The sequence below is a fragment of the Zingiber officinale genome, chromosome 10B (assembly GCF_018446385.1).
Source record: "Zingiber officinale cultivar Zhangliang chromosome 10B, Zo_v1.1, whole genome shotgun sequence".
In the NCBI taxonomy this organism is placed as follows: Eukaryota; Viridiplantae; Streptophyta; class Magnoliopsida; order Zingiberales; family Zingiberaceae; genus Zingiber; species Zingiber officinale.
Window position 1 is genome coordinate 74,507,938 of NC_056005.1, and position 18,268 is coordinate 74,526,205.

An 18,268-nucleotide genomic window follows, 5' to 3' on the forward strand; every position below is an offset into this window, starting at 1 on the left:
AAATTAAAGTACCCATGGAATAGGATACATCGATCCTCTATAAACTGATCACACCGACAATGGTATACGGCTAATTCAGTCTTTTCCATGTCAGTACAAGTCATGTACTCAAATGTGCTCTAGATACCTAACTAAGCACGAATAATCCAAAGATTTGAACCTCTAAAAATAGAATATGACAACCCCCTACTAATCGGACCAACAAAACTAAATCGGTCATCTACTAACAAATCAAGAATACATTAATCCTCCACAAGCAACTAAGGTATATCGATCTACGACTACCCAAGTCGACAAACGTAAACCAGTCTTCTACTGACCGATCTAACAAGAGTAAATCAATTATCTACTGATGAAATTAACTAAGATAACATGGTATTCTACTGGCTAAGTCAACATGAATATGTAGATACTATTCACTACCCAGCTAATAATAGCAGAGGCTGGTATGTGCCTCCATTTCCTACTGGTAGTAATAGAAGCTAAAATTACTGGTAGTATGATATGAAAAATCACCAGAGACTGTAATCCTTAATCTCTATTAGGGTCGATCATCATCAGTGGCTAACCCATCATATGTAATATGAGCTACAACAACCAGACATGTACTAAATAAAAAGTGTTAATACATGTCATAACTATCATAGTCAACAATACATACTTACAAAAAGGTAGGATAACAGTATACTAACATACCTCCTATAGTTTGGAGATGTCCTGCCACTACCAGGTCCCAAAACCCGAAAAGCCACATCGAGAAAACCAAATCACGAAATCCAAAACACAAGAAATAAGAATCGTAAACTTAGCTCCGATACTAATAAATTGTCACGCCCCGGGGGAGTCCCTGTCCGAAGAAATTTCGGCAGCATCTCCCCTGTACGGCTGACAATCTGAACCATTTCTACAGACACAATATACCTCAGCCATAGGCGGCTGGAATATACACACAACCATACAGTTTATATGTAGCTTACTCGGCTGATACAATAAAAATACAACCACGCAGTTATATGTATATCTAACAACCCACTCGGCTGTACCAAAACCAAACACAATGGAAAATACAATGGGCAACAATTACAACTAAAAATGAAGAATGCTGGCCGGCTAGGCTTACACCACACAACAAAACAACACTCCAGAAACAAAACTGGAATACAAAGCTAAATACACAAATTTCATATACCAAAATAGAAATAAACATAAGCGGAAGCAGGTCTTCTGATGTGATGTGGGGACCGGCAGGCAGGATGCTCCAAGCGACTCCATAAACAACCTGGTACCTGAAAAAAATAGTGTCCACGGGGGTGAGTTCAACAACTCAGCAGATACCTAGTTGACATGTATAGTAAACTATAACAAATAGTAATAACTATGGAGTACAGTCTCCTAGACAAAAGCTGGAAGTGCACAATAGAAAATGACTGAAGAGAACTGTACTCACCAGGGCCTCCTATCAGAATAGTCAGGTTGTCAAACCGAGAGTATCATAAATCCTGTATGCATGTCAAACATATGTATCCATCCAAATGCAGCATATAAGTACAACAAACACAATCAGTAAATGCATCAATTCATATGATGCCAATGACATGGCCACCCCCGACGCCAGTTAGCCATCTCACACACGATGGTGAGACCGAGTGGGTAGGGCTGTGACAACTGTGCACTCTGCCATCACTGCTCCTGATGAGTGATCGAGTGGACAAGATGCTGTCGGAGTACACCTATCCTCCTACCTCAAACATAGTGAGGGAGCACAATGCTCTCATCTCCCGGTACACGATGACGGGGAGGGATCCCTGCCGGCTACCACGCTGCATGACACTACCCATGAGCGGACCAACGGAGCCAAACAGAGCAAATATGTCATGCTGGCTACCATGCTGCGTCACCACTACCCAGTGGAGCCTAACAGAGCAACCTATCTGCCGGCTACCACGCTGCGTCACCACTACCCAAGAGTGGACCAACGGAGCCTAACAGAGTATAGCTGCCACACACCCTGCCTGAATATACCACTAACCCATGAGTGGTGGTGTGTGCAGATCCATGTAACTGGCGATGTGCTCGACAATAATGGAGCAAACTCTCGCACAGCATGCAATCATGCGAGATGATGCATGACACTAAGCATGGCAAAATCATGAACAGCATAGCAATATTCATATATATACAAAATGTGTATCATTGGACAATGAACCAAAACAAAGGTACACAGATCAGATAAGGTATAAAAACCTAGATCCTGAATATAATAAACACATGGTTGTGTCACTACCCCTATAAGAATGTATAATCAGGTAGGTACTACATGAAGTGTATAATAAGTAAACAAAACAAGCATGTAACAGGTATCGGGTAGTGACCAACCGAAGCAAAAACGAACATAATCATTACCAAAGGTTATAACCTACTAAACATATCAACATTACATTATCAAAGATAAGTCAAGGTACCCACCTCAAATAGCAGGTCCAATCTAGTCAAATCCAACATCGATATGCTCGTCTCGAATCAAAGTCCTATAATACATGGTATCCAGATTTAGTTAATTACATATAAATAAATTAGCTAAATTAAATCCTCGAGAAGCTAACATAAATCTAGATCTAATTATAAACCCTAATTGGATCATCTAACTCCCCAATCGATTCTAACTAATCCAGTCGGATTAGGACTTGCAATAAGCATAATCAATCATAGCATCTTACCCAATTTAGCCCTAATTCAACACATATATCAAATCCTTATGCCTTACATCAAATCACAGCCTTGTTCTAGTTGCTGGAATAATGGAAGCTGCTGGTGGGAGTTGCTGTCAGAATAAGGGGTTGCCGGCTGCTGCAACGAGTGGCTGCCAAAATAGGGTAGCCGCTGGAAACCAAGAAGTACCTTGCGTTTCACTATACAGATCAAAGAGATCAAGAAACCAACCAAGAAATCTTTCCACTACTACAATTCAGCAACAAAAATATAATTTCCCTTACCTCTTCGATCATAGCTAGGGCACGGTGATAACCATGATTTTCATTGCATTATTTTGATTCATATATGCATGGTTTGATATTGATTTCATAGTTTAAATCATGGTTACATCACATTTTATACATTGTGTGTATTTTTGGGCAATTACAAATTATCTTATTTTTGGTGTTATTTGGTGCTAATATTTAATTCTTATTTTGTAGGCATCAAATGATCTTGGATTTGGATCTATTTGGACTGAAATGGGCTCAAATCGGAGTTCAAACAAGAAGATCAAGCTTTGGGTCATTTTGGGCCGTTCATCAAGAATAGGACAGATCTGGACCATCCGTTGAAGATCTGGCCGATCCAACTTAATGGGGAGTAGATCTGAGCCATTTATGAAGATCCAGAAGTTTTGATCCAGATCTGAGTTCATCCAGCCATTGACCCAGCCGGATTAATTTGGACCGTTCATTGAAGACTGGGCGGATCTGGACCATCCAGTGATGATCTGATCGATCCAACCTACAGGAGAATAGATCCAGACCCTAGATTAACATCAGTACCTTCAGATCATATTTTGGGCAAACTTTCACCGTTGATTTAGCTCAGAAGTTTCTCAGCCGTCCGATCAGAGAGGGAGTTGTTTAAATAGCGAGAAGCTACAGTGCAGAAGACGAGCTCGGTTCGCGATTCTGTGCTACAGTGTCATCCTCTTCGTCGCGCGACGCCGAGACTCCCATTCTCCGATTCCAGATCCGTGAGCTTAGCTTCTTCTCCGACGACGATCATCAAGCTTCGGCGTTCATCTTCCGGCGATCAGAGAGCAGCCGAGGGAGGTTTCTCAGCCGCGCCTTGATTCTGTCCACCGCCACATTTCCGATCGGGGAGGTTTCCGATAAGTGATTTCCGCATCCACCTGAGCTTCGAGGGAGGTTTCTTGGAGTTTTTATACCTTTTCCGCATCCCATTCCGCAGCTACATTGGATAGATTTGGCCGATCGATCTGATTTGCGCATTCACAGAGTCAAGCTCTGTTTTCTTTGGTTGATGGTGATACCAGTCAGATGAAAGCTTGAGGGGAGGTTTCCAATAGCTATGAACGTTATCTGGTGATAGTAGAGCGCTTGGAGATTGCTTGTTGGGTGTTTGAGGGGAGGTTTCCGAGAGCACCTTTGTTTCGGCAAAGTGGAGAAGATTTGTTCCGGATTTGGTTTGTGGAATGTTTAGGTTTTGTTTTTCTTTATCTTGTCTTTGAATTGTGTTCAAATTTTGCTCAGATCTTCAGATCTGATACTTACCTTTGCAATTTCAATTTCTGTTGAGATTTTATGTTTTTGATTCCGAGTTCTTGTTTTCAAACCCAGATTATTGACCTGATACTGATATTGATATTGACCTTAGTGCTGTTAGGTTTATTCTGCTACTAATGCTGATAGTTGTAGGCTTTAGTAATGTAGTTAGTAATTCTTTGCTCTGATTTTGGTCTTTAAACTTGTGATCTTGCTTGAATGAAGATGGTTAAACTTTAGTTTTGATTGTTACCCCTGTTTAAGGAGTTTATGAGTTCACCTATTTCTGTGAATAAGCTTAATTGTAGAAAACTTAACTTGAGATTTGATTGTGTACCTTGTTATGAGATTATGGATTGTGAAGATAGGAATTGAACCATTTAATTCAATGATGCATAAAAATCCTCACTTAAGTGATGTTCATTTGGTTGGAAGAAAGGTGATCAAGTAAAGAAGAGAGTGATATGTAGAGAAGAGTAAACCTTATTTGATTTTAGTTCCAATTGAAGAAGAATTCAATTTGCTATGTGAATCAATTCTAGAGTACTCACACATTTATTAGTTACCTTTGGAAAGAAAAATACGACTTGGGACTCGTTGCTACAACGCTTGTATTAATTTTAATGAGTTTCAATCATAATTAATTTGATGTGCCACGTGACATGAAAATGGCTAACACCAAATTTTGGTGTCGTTGCCAGGGAAACTAGTGGAGTTTGCTTGTTTTTAGATTGCGTATAGTTCATCTTTTCTTTGTTTTCACTTTCTTGATTTTATTGTCTATCTATTTTTATTCTAACTATTGATTTTTGGTGATATGACCAGGTCCTCGTGTGGTAAACTACTTGATTTTGATCCAGAAATTGAAAGGACCTTCAGAGCTTTGAGAATTCAAGAGAACATTTCAGAGGACTCAGGAAGTTCTTTATCATCTTCAAATACCCCTATGGCTGATCATAGCAGAACAATGAAGGAGCTTGCAGCTCCTGATGAGGCTTTCAAATATTCTTGCATTACATATCCAGATTTGGCAGGAGACTTCGAGCTTAGATCTGGATTGATTCATTTGCTGCCAAAATATCAAGGATTATCTGGAGAAGACCCAAATAGACATTTGCATGAATTCCATGTGGTCTGTTCAACCATGAAGCCACAAGAAATCTCAGAAGAAGATATCAAGCTGAGGGCTTTTCCATTTTCATTGACTGGAGTAGCAAAAGATTGGTTATATTATTTGCCACCAGGATACATTACTTCTTGGATAGATATGAAGAAGGCTTTCTTGGAGAAATTCTTTCCAGCTTCAAGGACTGCAATTATCAGGAAAAGTATCTGTGGGATTCAGCATGTGGTGGGAGAGACATTATACGACTATTGGGAGCGATTCAAGAAATTATGTTCAAGTTGTCCTCAACACCAAATCAGTGAGCAGCTACTAGTCCAATACTTCTATGAGGGTTTGCTACCTATGGATAGAAGTATGATAGATGCAGCAGCTGGAGGAGCTTTAATGAACAAGACTCCAGAACAAGCTAGGGAGCTTATTTCAAACATGGCAGAAAATTCACAACAATTTGGAAGTAGAGCTTTGACAGCAAGAGGGGTTGGAGAGGTTCAAATGGTTTCCAATGAACAGAAGGAGATAAGAAGCTCATTATTGGAGTTAACATCTTTGGTAAAGCAATTGGCACTGAATAATGCTAATCAAGCTTCCATGTTGCCAAGTACACATTTTCCATATCAATCGAAGGGAGTTTGTGGCATTTGTTCAAGCCAAGACCACAATTCAGAATTGTGCCCAAATCTTCATCAAGATGAGTCAGTAGCAGCATTTTCTAGAGCTCAATTTCCTCAAAAATATGACCCCCATTCTTCTACTTATAATCCTGGTTGGAGAGATCATCCCAATTTCAAGTATAGCAATTCATTTTATCAGCAACCAACTTTGAATCAGAATTTCCAGCATTCTTACCAGCCTGCAAATCAATTCCAGCAGCAGAATCAGAATTTTCAGCAACCTGCAAATCAATTCCAGCAGCAATTTCAGCCTTTTCAGCAGTTTCCAAATCAAAATCAGCAATGACAATTCCAAAATCAGGGAGTTCAGCAGGGGCAAAATGCAATCCAGAATGCACTTCCAGCACCTTTAAGGTTAAGTTTGACTCAAGGAAGTTCTAATAATTCTTCTAATTCCGATTCACAACAGAAGATGGATGAATTGCTGCAACAAATTTTGCAACAGCAACAATTATTTTTACAGCAGCAGCAACATCAACAAAGGACAGATTCAGCTTTGCAAAATCTTGAAAGACAGATTAGCCAACTAGCAACGAACTTAAATCAAATGCAAGCTCAAGGTTCAAGCAAACTACCTTCTCAAACAATGCCAAACCCAAAGAATGTGAGTTCGTTGACTCTTCGAAGTGGAAGGACTATAACTGAACCCATGAAGAATATTCCAATTGGATCAGATTATGTTGCACCAGCTTCGGACTCACATTCACCAGATCTTGCACCAAGAAATTTGAATTCAGAATCCACTCAACCAGTACATAACAGTGGAAGAAATACAGCAGAACAGATTTCAACAGATTTTGGTTCAGCAGAACAAAATGAATCGCAATCAGCTCCAATTTCAGCTCAAAATGTAGAGAAAGAATCACAACAGCAAGGTACTGAGATTTCTGCTCCTTTACCTTTTCCTCAAAGAAGAATCCAGCAAAAGAAACATGTTGAGGAAGAGAAAGCTAGGGAATTTCAAGAACTTGTTAATTTGTTTAGCAAAGTGGAGGTGAATGTGCCCTTGTTAACCATGATAGAGCAAGTTCCGAAATATGCAAAATTTCTCAAGGATGTATGTGTGCATAAGAAGAAATTAAAGGGAAATGAATTAGTTAGCATGCGAAAAAATGTTTCTGCTCTTATTCGACCTATTCCTCAGAAGTGTGATGATCCAGGAGTTTTCACCGTGCCATGTACTATTGGAAATTATGTATTTGAGGATGCTATACTGGATTTAGGAGCTTCTATTAATGTAATGCCGAAATCAGTTTTTCTATCATTGGGTATTGGTCCTCTACAACCTACGGGAGTTGTTATTCAGTTAGCCAACCATAGTCAGGCTCATCCAACTGGAGTGATTGAGAATGTTTTGGTTAAAGTGAGTGACCTTATTTTTCCAATTGATTTCTACATTTTGGATATGGAAGGCGATGTATTAATGAATAGAGCTCCAATTATTTTGGGAAGACCGTTCCTTAAGACTGCCAGAACTAAGATTGATGTACATGCTGGAACTTTATCTATGGAGATTGCTGATGTAGTTGTTCAATTCAGCATTTTTGATACGATGCAACAAAAGAAGAACCATTCTATTTTCAGTGTTTATAAATCCGAATGGCTGGATACTATGAATTTTATTAATGCGGATTATGATGAAATTGTTCCAGACTCTAATGTATTGGGTTGTGAATCTAAACATTCTGGAGGTTGTATTGATAACAGGGAAATAGTTGAGGTAAGATCTGATTGTGGTCAAACTACTGTGGATGAATCTATAAGTGTAGGGGATTGCATGGAAGCATTACCCCAAGAATCACCTAAATTGGATGTAAGTGAAGATAGTGTAGGGACTTGTGCTATGGAGCCAAGCACCCAAGAATCACTACCAATTATTGCACCTTCATCAGAACTAGAAATTGAATCACAGGAAATTTCAAAGGACATTTCAGAGGAAGTTGTGGAGCCAGTGAGACAACCAAAGGAACTGACTAACCCATTGAACTCTTTTTGTGTTAGCAATATTTTTTCTAATGGTGTTATTGAGATGCAGGAGGTGTCTACTGGTCAACCCTTCAAAGTGTATAACAACCAACTTAATAAATTCCTTCGGGGGAGGAAATGATGCAGAGTGGACAAGGTGGACAATAATGATGCAATTCACCAAAATCAAAGGGGAGTTCGTTCCAACTTAGCTTTTATTTTTGCTTTCACAAATAATAAGTCTTTGCTTTCACAACCTAGTTTTTAGTTCGTTTCTTTTAGCTTGCTTAGTTGCTTAATAAATTCTTTGTTTTCAAATAATAAGTTTAGTATATGGGAATAAATTCTTTACTGTTATAATTTTCCTATAGAATAAGTTTGAATTTGGAATAAAAATGGTACCCCCTTGACAAGTTTTCTATAGCATGTTAGAAGTAGAGAATGTGAGCTAGATTTGAAAATCTATTTTGGAGCTTAATGTCAATTATGGACTTTTAATTTTCTTAAGGTTTCTACTTAATGATGGACACTTGATTGGTTAATTGGATTGATACATTTTCATGCCTAGTGAGGATAAGCCTTAATTGAGTGATGCACTTGTGTTATTGCACTCTAGAACTTGCTTTGATTCTTTCAAAACTATAATTCAATGGATTGAATCATATTAGTGAAGGGTAAATCAATTTGCTTTAATATTCTTCCACACAATATCTTGCTTATCTACTTGTTTATCATCATATCATTTCATTTCCTCTCATTTCTTAATCTTTTGGATGTGGGTACTTTGTTTGTTATATGATGAATTATTAGGCCAAGAGGACAAGGATTCAAGTGTGGGGGAAATGTGAAGTGGTTTTGAATGTTTGGATGCACTTGTTAATGGCTGAAAATTAAATTCAAGACAAGGATGGAATTTTTAAAGGATGTACTAGAGTTAAATGTTAAAGGCTGTAGAGTTTGCATTAGTACAATTCTATGGGTTGAAGTTTACAGAATTTCAGAACTTGACTGTACTAAATTGGTTGTAGCTTGTGAAATCTGCGGATTCCAAGTAATTTGAATTGGTTAACTTGGAAGTTTCTGTTATGTGCTTTATGGATGTTCAGTATTGGAGTTGCTGACTCGAGCTCTTGGTTACTAAGAATTGTGTAATTTCTGCAACTTTAACTCAAACAATTTGAAGAAATATGTTCAAGAAGGTTCAGATATGCTAGAATTCGAATATTTTGATGATGTTGCTACCTATGGTGCTGTGCTATAGCCTTCAAATGACTGTGATAAGGAACAAGTGCAGCTTTAGAATTGTATCAAGTTGTATCAACCTTTTATGTTCAGCTCTCAATTAGCAAGGAAAGAACAGTGATTCTCTTACACTTACAGATTCAAATGAATTTTGGAAGTATCAAGAGGCTTAAATGGAAATTGGGAGCTATTTGAATATGATGAGTGTAATGGCTGGAAATCTGTTATGGAAGAGCAGAATTTTCAATTTAATTGGTGGACACCATACCATTTATGAAGCACTTGAAGATGGTATTATTGAATTTGAAGAGAAGAAACAGTGAGGAAGGAAGGCTTTAATTCTGAAAATCTGAAGTTGCAGGAAACTCAATAAAGTTGTTGCATTCTGTTCATTGGGCAGTTTTCTGTGCCAATTTTGGAGTTAAATTTTTAGCCAAATAAATTGAATTCAAGCTAATTGTTAGTAAGTAATTGAATGTCATAGTTCATAGAGATTTATCAGCAAAATTTGAGCTAAGTGTGAGTGAAACAGAATTCTGGAACTTAGAAATCTACAACTGAATAGCATGGGGATTTCTGTGGTTTTGTTTTAGCTAAATTTCCAAATTGGAAATAGATTGAAGTAAAGCCTTCATTTGTGGAGAATAATTGAGATGATCCATTGAGATTGGAGTTTCAAGGCTTTAATCCTTGAGTGAAATCAGAGGCTGAAATGAAACTGCACAGTGATGTTTTAGAGGGTGCTGTTTTGCTGGAAACTGAGTTATAGAAGATGAATTGTATTCAATAAGCATTCAAGATTATATCAATATAAAGGATTGTATCATAAGCTTTGGAAACAAATTAGATTCGGTACATTTGAATCTTATAATTCAGCTTTTCTGTTGAATATTTCAGATAATAAGTGTTGATTCTGGGCAGTGCAGAAGAAGTGTTTTGCTGAACCCTGCGGAATTCTGAAGGCAGCTGATTGAAATGTGATTCTAGATATTATTTGGGATGTAAAGTGCTATTGATATATGTCATTAAGATATCTTATAATGACATTAAAATTCTGAAACTGTAATTGTAGGAATCTGCAGATTTCTAGGTAGGTTCTGTACGAATTCTGGAAAATGAATTATGACAAGTTAGAATTGTTAAAATCTTGAAATCTTTGGAGGATGATTTGATAGGGATCTTAAGAGGCCAGATGTAAAGAAATTGGAATTTTTGGAGTCTAGATGATGGTGAGTTGATACAAATTCAGAAACTGTGTAGGAAATCAGAGATTCTGTTTTTGCTATGATATTTGGAGTTAAAAGCTATTTGTTCACTGGAAATCTGGATGATAGCTGTGTGTAGAGTGTTGATAAATGAAGATCTTGCATCTCCATAGTTTGGTTGAATTTTAGAGTGAGAATTTGATACAGAACAGTGACACAAGCTGGAAAACTGTAACTGCTGAATGCTGAAACATGTATCTGTTTTTGAGAACCTGAAAAAAAAGCTGATTGCCATTCAATTTAAGAAGCATTTCAGAGGGATTCATAAGTGTTTAGAAGGAGAGTTAAAGATAATAGCAACCACTTGATACAATACTCGAAATAATGAAGGAAATATGAGAAAACTGGAATCTGATGACTGAGTTAGGAATTGATTCTCATGTGTAAAGCACTATTTTATTGGTCAGATTTTAGAGTGAATTGATGTTCTGAAATTTAGATTTCCAACTTCCGTACTCAAATCAGTGAGAGCTAAGTGAAGATCATTTATTTTTAAGCAACAAATAGAGTTTATTCATTTCCAAGTCTTCTATAATTTTGATTGTATTGATTTTTGTTTTCTGAAATTCTTAAATCTACTGGTTTGAATCTGCTGGAGAGGCTGAATTCTTTACAGCAACTTACCATCTGTCTGAAGGGTTAATCAGAAATGGAGATGTGCTGATTTCTGGAACTGATCTAAGGAATATGGAAGTGCAGAAATTCTTTGATCTGGAGACTAAAAATGGAGTATGAAACCTAAGTCCAAGAAAATATGCTTTTGCTGTTGGGCATTAGACTAGAATTCAGGAAATTGATTCTGAATTATTCAAACAAGATTCTGAAATTTAATCCAAGAAGTGTATGCTAGTTCAGTAATTTTAAGAAGCTGCTGGATTGAGACTGTGTTCAGAAATTGATAAGCAAAATGATGATGGGTTCATGGTCAATGTGATGAATCAAGTTGGAATAAAAGTCTGGGAGTTCAAGAATAGGTTGAGGAGTTCAAGGTGAATTGTAGATAAGTGTTTGTGTGCCAGAAATAGACAGCAACCTTGAATCAGTGATGAGCTCAAGATGAAGCAAGTTTAGACAGAATTGAATTCTGGAAATTGATATTATGGTGAACTTTTATAGAGCTAGCTTAATTTGTGCAGCAGAATTGCAGAAATGATAAGATGAAAAGAGTTCAGAATTGATTCTGAACAGCCAAAGTTGGAATTCAACTTCCTATTAATTCAGTGCTAAATGAGATTCTTTATTAAACTTGGCTCCACATGATTCAAGCTAAAATTCCTTCAAGTTCTAATTTATGAAATTGGGATTACAGTAGCTGGTTTCAATTCTGAAACTTCTGCACCAGAATGATAGCACTCCAATCTTCAAGCATTTTAAGAAGAAAGTAAAATCAAGGGGTTGTGGTCAAAAACTATAGGAATGGAATGAAAAAAATGATGAGAATTTCACAACAGAAGCTATATTAGAAGTTTTTAGAGAATTCTGAAATTCTGTGTGCCAAACTAATCTGCAGAATTTTGTACAATCTGGTGGAATTTTGTAGTCTGCAGAATTTAAAAATCTTGAGCTAAGGAATTGAAATTCTGATGTCCTGAATTATTTTATGGTATCAAGTAATTTGGAGCTTCAAGAAATTGGTGCCAAAACACTAGACACAGCAAGGGAATACATGAGGTGTTCTATTGTCCGAGACGGACCAAAATTTAAGTGTGGGGGAACCAAGGAATGGTGTTTATGGACTGAACAAGGTTCTGCAATAAAAATGGAAATAGAATTGTTAAGATAGAATTTGCAGGCATTGAAATGAAGTGAAGATGCTATACTCTAACAGAGAGTTAATGACATGGCTTCCTAGGTTCGCATACAATGAAAGCAGAGCTCAGATATTTCAGAAAAAAAAATCAGTCAAGTAAGGAAAAGAAGAGAAAGAGGGAAGTATGGCCAAGTTTCATTTATATAGTATTCTTTGTATCCATGCCTTCCACTAAAATTCATACTTTCTTTTTAGTCTTTTCTTTGAGCTAATTCTTCCTTTTCTTATCTTTTCTTGCAACTAATGCTTTGATGTGCACTTAATTCATATTCTTACATTTTTCTTGTCCATGATTAACCTTTATATCGTGATTTGTATCTATGATCATGGTAGAGAGTAGAAGATAAGCAAGCATATGGTAGTGTAAGAAGCACAAGTAGCATGAGTGCCCTCCACTCAATTTTTGTGATTACATGTTAAATAGGATGAGAGCCACAAAAAATTTATCTTGTGAGGTTTTTAGTGTGAAATCAATTTCAATTTATTCATGATAGATGGAAATTATTATGTTTTTAACCAAGAGTAAAGTTTTAAGTCCATGAATGCTTGAGATTTTGGAATGTGATAATCTTAGATGGTTTACTTTCTTTATTCTCTAATCATGTTTAGGAATTTGTTTAGGGGGTGCCATTTAAGTAGGATTTTTAATTTTTCTTGACTTTCACGGGACGTTCAAGACTAAGTGTGGGGGATTTGATAACCATGATTTTCATTGCATTATTTTGATTCATATATGCATGGTTTGATATTGATTTCATAGTTTAAATCATGGTTACATCACATTTTGTACATTGTGTGTATTTTTGGACATAATTGCAAATTATCTTATTTTTGGTGTTATTTGGTGCTAATATTTAATTCTTATTTTGTAGGCATCAAAGGATCTTGGATTTGGATCTATTTGGACTGAAATTGGGCTCAAATCGGAGTTCAAACAAGAAGATCAAGCTTTGGGTCATTTTGGGCCGTTCATTAAGAATAGGACAGATCTGGACCATCCGTTGAAGATCTGGCCGATCCAACTTAATGGGGAGTAGATCTGAGCCATTTATGAAGATCCAGAAGTTTTGATCCAGATCTGAATTCATCCAGCCATTGACCCAGCCGGATTAATTTGGACCGTTCATTGAAGACTGGGTGGATCTGGACCATCCAGTGATGATCTGATCGATCCGACCTACAGGAGAATAGATCCAGACCCTAGATTAACATCAGTACCTTCAGATCATATTTTGGGCAAACTTTCACCGTTGATTTAGCTCAGAAGTTTCTCAGCCGTTCGATCAGAGAGGGAGTTGTTTAAATAGCGAGAAGCTACAGTGCATAAGACGAGCTCGGTTTTGGTGTTTACCATTTTCATGTCACGTGGCACATCAAATTAATAAGAGTTAAGGACTCAATTAACTTTAGTAAATCTCGTGTAATATGGAGTCCCAAGTCGAATCTCACAAGGAAACTAATAGTAGAATGATTGAAATTAGACTAGCATTATTCTCCTTTTGAGGTTTTCTTCTGATAAAATGGGAATGATCAGCTTTGCTTCACATCCTAGATTGCGAATTAAAATGCAACTAACAAATCTGATCTTGAGCAGTAATCAAATCCTAACTAAGGAAAAATAACATAATCTATGACTAAGAAGCTAAAAGGACTATGACAGAATTAAAATTGCAGAAATAACATATGCAGAAACTTGATACGAATCTGGAATTTGCAGGAAGGAAAGTTGCAAAAACAAAAATAAAGATTCTCAGCTAGAGAAACGAGAGGAACAGAATTTAATTGCAGAAATGAGATCTAAAGGAATAAATCTATAACTATCAGTTCAGATTTCATGAAACAAGAAATTCGACAATGAAATCTTAAGAAAACTAAAATGCAGAAACAATAAACTGCATAATCAAAATCTAAAGCATCTCTAATCAAATCTACTCTTTTAACAAGCCTCTCCTTGCCGTCACACAAGGATCCTTGATGAAACCTCACTTCGGACTTGACGAAAGAGCTCTCAACCGCTGAATTTAGTTCAATCTCCTGCAGCACCAGAGAAAAACTTCCTGGAAAAGCTGATGAAGAAATGAACTGCAAGCATCGAAATTCTGCAGATCTGAAATCTGCATTCTCTGGATCGATGCTCTCTGATGGAGGGCGAGCCACTATCACCAAAGAATCCCTCCGATGATGGCTGAAACAGAGAAAGCACACGAACAGATCTGTGCTCCGGAGAGAAAGTCGCCGGCGCGAGCAGATGATCGAAACTTGGAAGCCAATGGATAGAAACTCCAACGCCAATGAAGCTCACTGAAAAGTAGATCTGGAAGAGGATGGGGCCGAAATCCTGAAGAAAACGCCGGGACGTGGAGCTGAGGGCGGAGGAATCGACGAAGAAGCTGGAACACTGTAGCTTCTCATTTAAACAGATCTCAGATTTGAACCGACGGCTGAGATTGATTCAGAGCTAAATCAACGGTGAAAGTTTGCCTAAAATATGATCCGAAGGTGCTGATGTTGATCTAGGGTCTGGATCTACTCTCCTGTAGGTCGGATCGATCAGATCATCACTGGATGGCCCAGATCCGCCCAGTCTTAAATGAACGGTCCAAATTTATTCGGCTGGATCAATGGCTGAATGAACTCAGATCTGGATCAAAACTTCTGGATCTTCATAAATGGCTCAGATCTGCTCCCCATTAAGTTGGATCGGCCAGATCTTCAACGGATGATCCAGATCTCTCCTATTCTTGATGAACGGCCCCAAATCAACCCAAAGCTCGATCTTCTCGTTTAAATTAAGATCCGAGCCCAATTTCAGTCCAAATAGATCCTTTGATGCTTACAAAATAAGAGTTAAATATTAGCATCAAATAACACCAAAAATAATATGATTTGCAATTAAATCCAAAATCTATGCAATGCACAAAAATGTAATGTAACCATGATTTAAACTATGAAACCAACATCAAAACCATGCATAAATGAATCAAAATAATACAGTAAAATCATGGTTATCAAATCCCCCACACTTAGTCTTGAACGTCCCGTTCAAGTCAAGAAAACTAAAATCCTACTTAAATGGCACCCCTAAACAAATTCCTAAACATGATTAGAAAATAAAGAAAGTAAATCATCTAAGATTATCACATTCCAAAATCTCAAGCATTCATGGACTTAAAACTTTACTCTTGGTTAGCCACATAATAATTTCCATCTATCATGAATAAATTGAAATTGATTCACACTAAAAACCTCACAAGATAAGAGTTTTTGTGGCCCTCATCCTATTTTACATGTAATCACAAAAATGGAGGGCACTCATGCTACTTGTGCTTCTTGAACTACCATATGCTTGCTTATCTTCTACTCTCTACCATGATCATGGATACAAATCACGATATAAAGGTTAATCATGGACAAGAAAATGTAAGAATATGAATTAAGTGCACATCAAAGCATTAGTTGCAAGAAAAGATAAGAAAAGAAAAAAAAATTTGCTCAAAGAAAAGATAAGCAAGAAAGATTTAGCTTAAGTGGAAGACATGGATACAAAGAATGCTATATAAATGAATTCCGGCCACCACTTCCAACTTCAAAAAACTCAATGTTAGATGTGCTGTTTTTAATCTAACTATCTGAGCTTACTCCCCTAGATTCAATCATAGAAAGACATCCATTCACTCTCAGTTGAAGTATATCTTCTTAACTTCCTTCCCGTTCTCAGCCCTTTTGAATTCCTGGCACACAAAACAGCTTCAATTCAGAATTTTCTTACACTGCAGCTTCAATTCTATCAACATTCCTGCATATAGCTTTGCAGATTCCAAGATTGATATGATAATCTTTGCAGCTTGTAACTTACTTAACTACTTCCTTCCAATTGCATAAACATCAATCAACAATTTCATTCTCATTCCTTTAATTCCAATGAATGTAACTCTAAGAATTCAATTCAGCTTAGCAAGGTTATTCTTCTTTTCATATTCAGAATTTTTCTAAGATTACATCCCTAAAAACTAACCCTTGAGAAACATTTCATTCCTTCCCAATTCCAGTAATATTCATTTACTTAGCTTCAATTCTTAGCCTTTCAAAATTCCGGCACAAAAACTGCACTTACAAATGCAAACTGAACCTTCACTGCACTGCATTTTCCAATTTCAGCACTTTGATTCTTCAAAATTCTATCAAATAAATTTGCAACAGCATGGAGAAAATGCAACAACATTTGTTTCAAACAATGCAAGAACATCACTGCTTTTCCCTCTGGATTTAAACACACCTTTAATATAAAATTCTACATTTCTAATTCCACTCAACATTTCAGCATTTCATCAACTGATATGGTGTCAATATAAACTTTCTTGTTCTCTACTTGTGCCTTCAATCAATGAGACAACTTGGACCATACCTTACCTCCCCCACACTTAAAGCTTTGCTAGTCTCGAGCAATAAAACCTAACAATTACTCAACAATTAGATGCGTTAACTATAGGAACATATTTCCTGCATATTTCTGCAACGTCAACGAATTCAGCATAGTGTATCAAGATTTGGAATTCCAAGTCATTCTAGCTTAAGGATAGAATAGTTGTACTTGACAATGCCCCTCATTTAGCATTCAATCAGTAAAAACTTGAATTCAATCCCATTTTTGATCAGAACATAAGTTACAAGATTAGTACAGCAGCTGTTTAGTGAAGACATACAAATTCTGTCCACTCAATATGTGTTCCTGTTTTGTATCAAATCTCACTACAAAATTCAGCTAAATTACAGAGATTCAATTCATCTATAAACCCTAATTGGATCATCTAACTCCCCAATCGATTCTAACTAATCCAGTCGGATTAGGACTTGCAATAAGCATAATCAATCATAGCATCTTACCCAATTTAGCCCTAATTCAACACATATATCAAATCCTTATGCCTTACATCAAATCACAGCCTTGTTCTAGTTGCTGGAATAATGGAAGCTGCTGGTGGGAGTTGCTGTCGGAATAAGGGGTTGCCGGCTGCTGCAACGAGTGGCTGCCAAAATAGGGTAGCCGCTGGAAACCAAGAAGTACCTTGCGTTTCACTATACAGATCAAAGAGATCAAGAAACCAACCAAGAAATCTTTCCACTACTACAATTCAGCAACAAAAATATAATTTCCCTTACCTCTTCGATCATAGCTAGGGCACGGTAACAACAAAAACGGAACCACAGTGAAGAAAAGTGTGCAGGCAGTAGAGCGAGAGGAGAAAAATCTTGCCACTGGACGGCTAGTGAACCGGTGCTAGGGCTGAGGAGGAACGACGTCAGTGTGTTCTCGATCTCAACAGCGAAGACAAACAGAGAAGGCGTCTGTGTGTTGCGGCACCGTCGGGGAGAAGCGGCTGTCGGGGAAGACAAAACAATGGTCGGAGAGGGCAGTGGCAGTGGCGTCGGTGCTGCTCCGTGCGGCGACGACGGCGGAGCGACGCGATGGAAAAAGGTGATTGCTCGGGTGGAAGAAGAGGAAATCAGGAAGGTGAAGGAAGAGGCGAAGCCGTTGGCCGAGGATTTTGTATGCCCGGGGAGGAGAAACCGCCGCGGCGGCAGCGGTTGAGGAAGGAGTGGTTAGGGCAGATGAGTTCGGCGGGGGAAGAAGAGGGGCGCGAGCAAGGCTCGGGTGAGGGCACGGGGGAGAAGAAAAATAAGAAAAAGGAAATAGGAAAAAGAAATAAAGCTTTTCCTCGCTCAGTGGGGTAGCCTAAACAGGCTTTCGCATGACCCAGTTTCTATCTCTATTAACTCGTCATACGAGCTCCGGAAAATTCCTAAAAAATTTTCAAAAATTCTGAAAAATTTCGTTATGGTGATTCGCCCATTTTTGATATTTTACAACTTCTCCCAGGATGTCATTGGGGTGAGCTTTTACTATTAGTAATTTTCCCTTTCTC

General features: G+C 37.6%; 2 long non-coding RNA genes across 3 annotated transcripts; both read right to left on the bottom strand.

Annotated features, from left to right (window-relative positions):
• Positions 1 to 6,289: 6,289 nt before the first annotated feature.
• Positions 6,290 to 14,835, bottom strand: LOC122030047. 2 transcript variants are annotated; one of them, XR_006125294.1, is made up of 3 exons: positions 14,331 to 14,835; positions 6,638 to 6,774; positions 6,290 to 6,486 (listed from the first exon to the last, which is right to left on the bottom strand). It is a non-coding gene; the product is annotated as an uncharacterized LOC122030047 (long non-coding RNA). The 2 variants fall into 2 exon arrangements; XR_006125293.1 differs by having other exon boundaries at positions 14,326 to 14,835.
• Positions 14,836 to 15,023: 188 nt separating this feature from the next.
• On the bottom strand, positions 15,024 to 17,997 carry LOC122030290. The gene is made up of 3 exons (XR_006125379.1): positions 17,505 to 17,997; positions 17,276 to 17,420; positions 15,024 to 15,176 (listed from the first exon to the last, which is right to left on the bottom strand). It is a non-coding gene; the product is annotated as an uncharacterized LOC122030290 (long non-coding RNA).
• Positions 17,998 to 18,268: the final 271 nt, after the last annotated feature.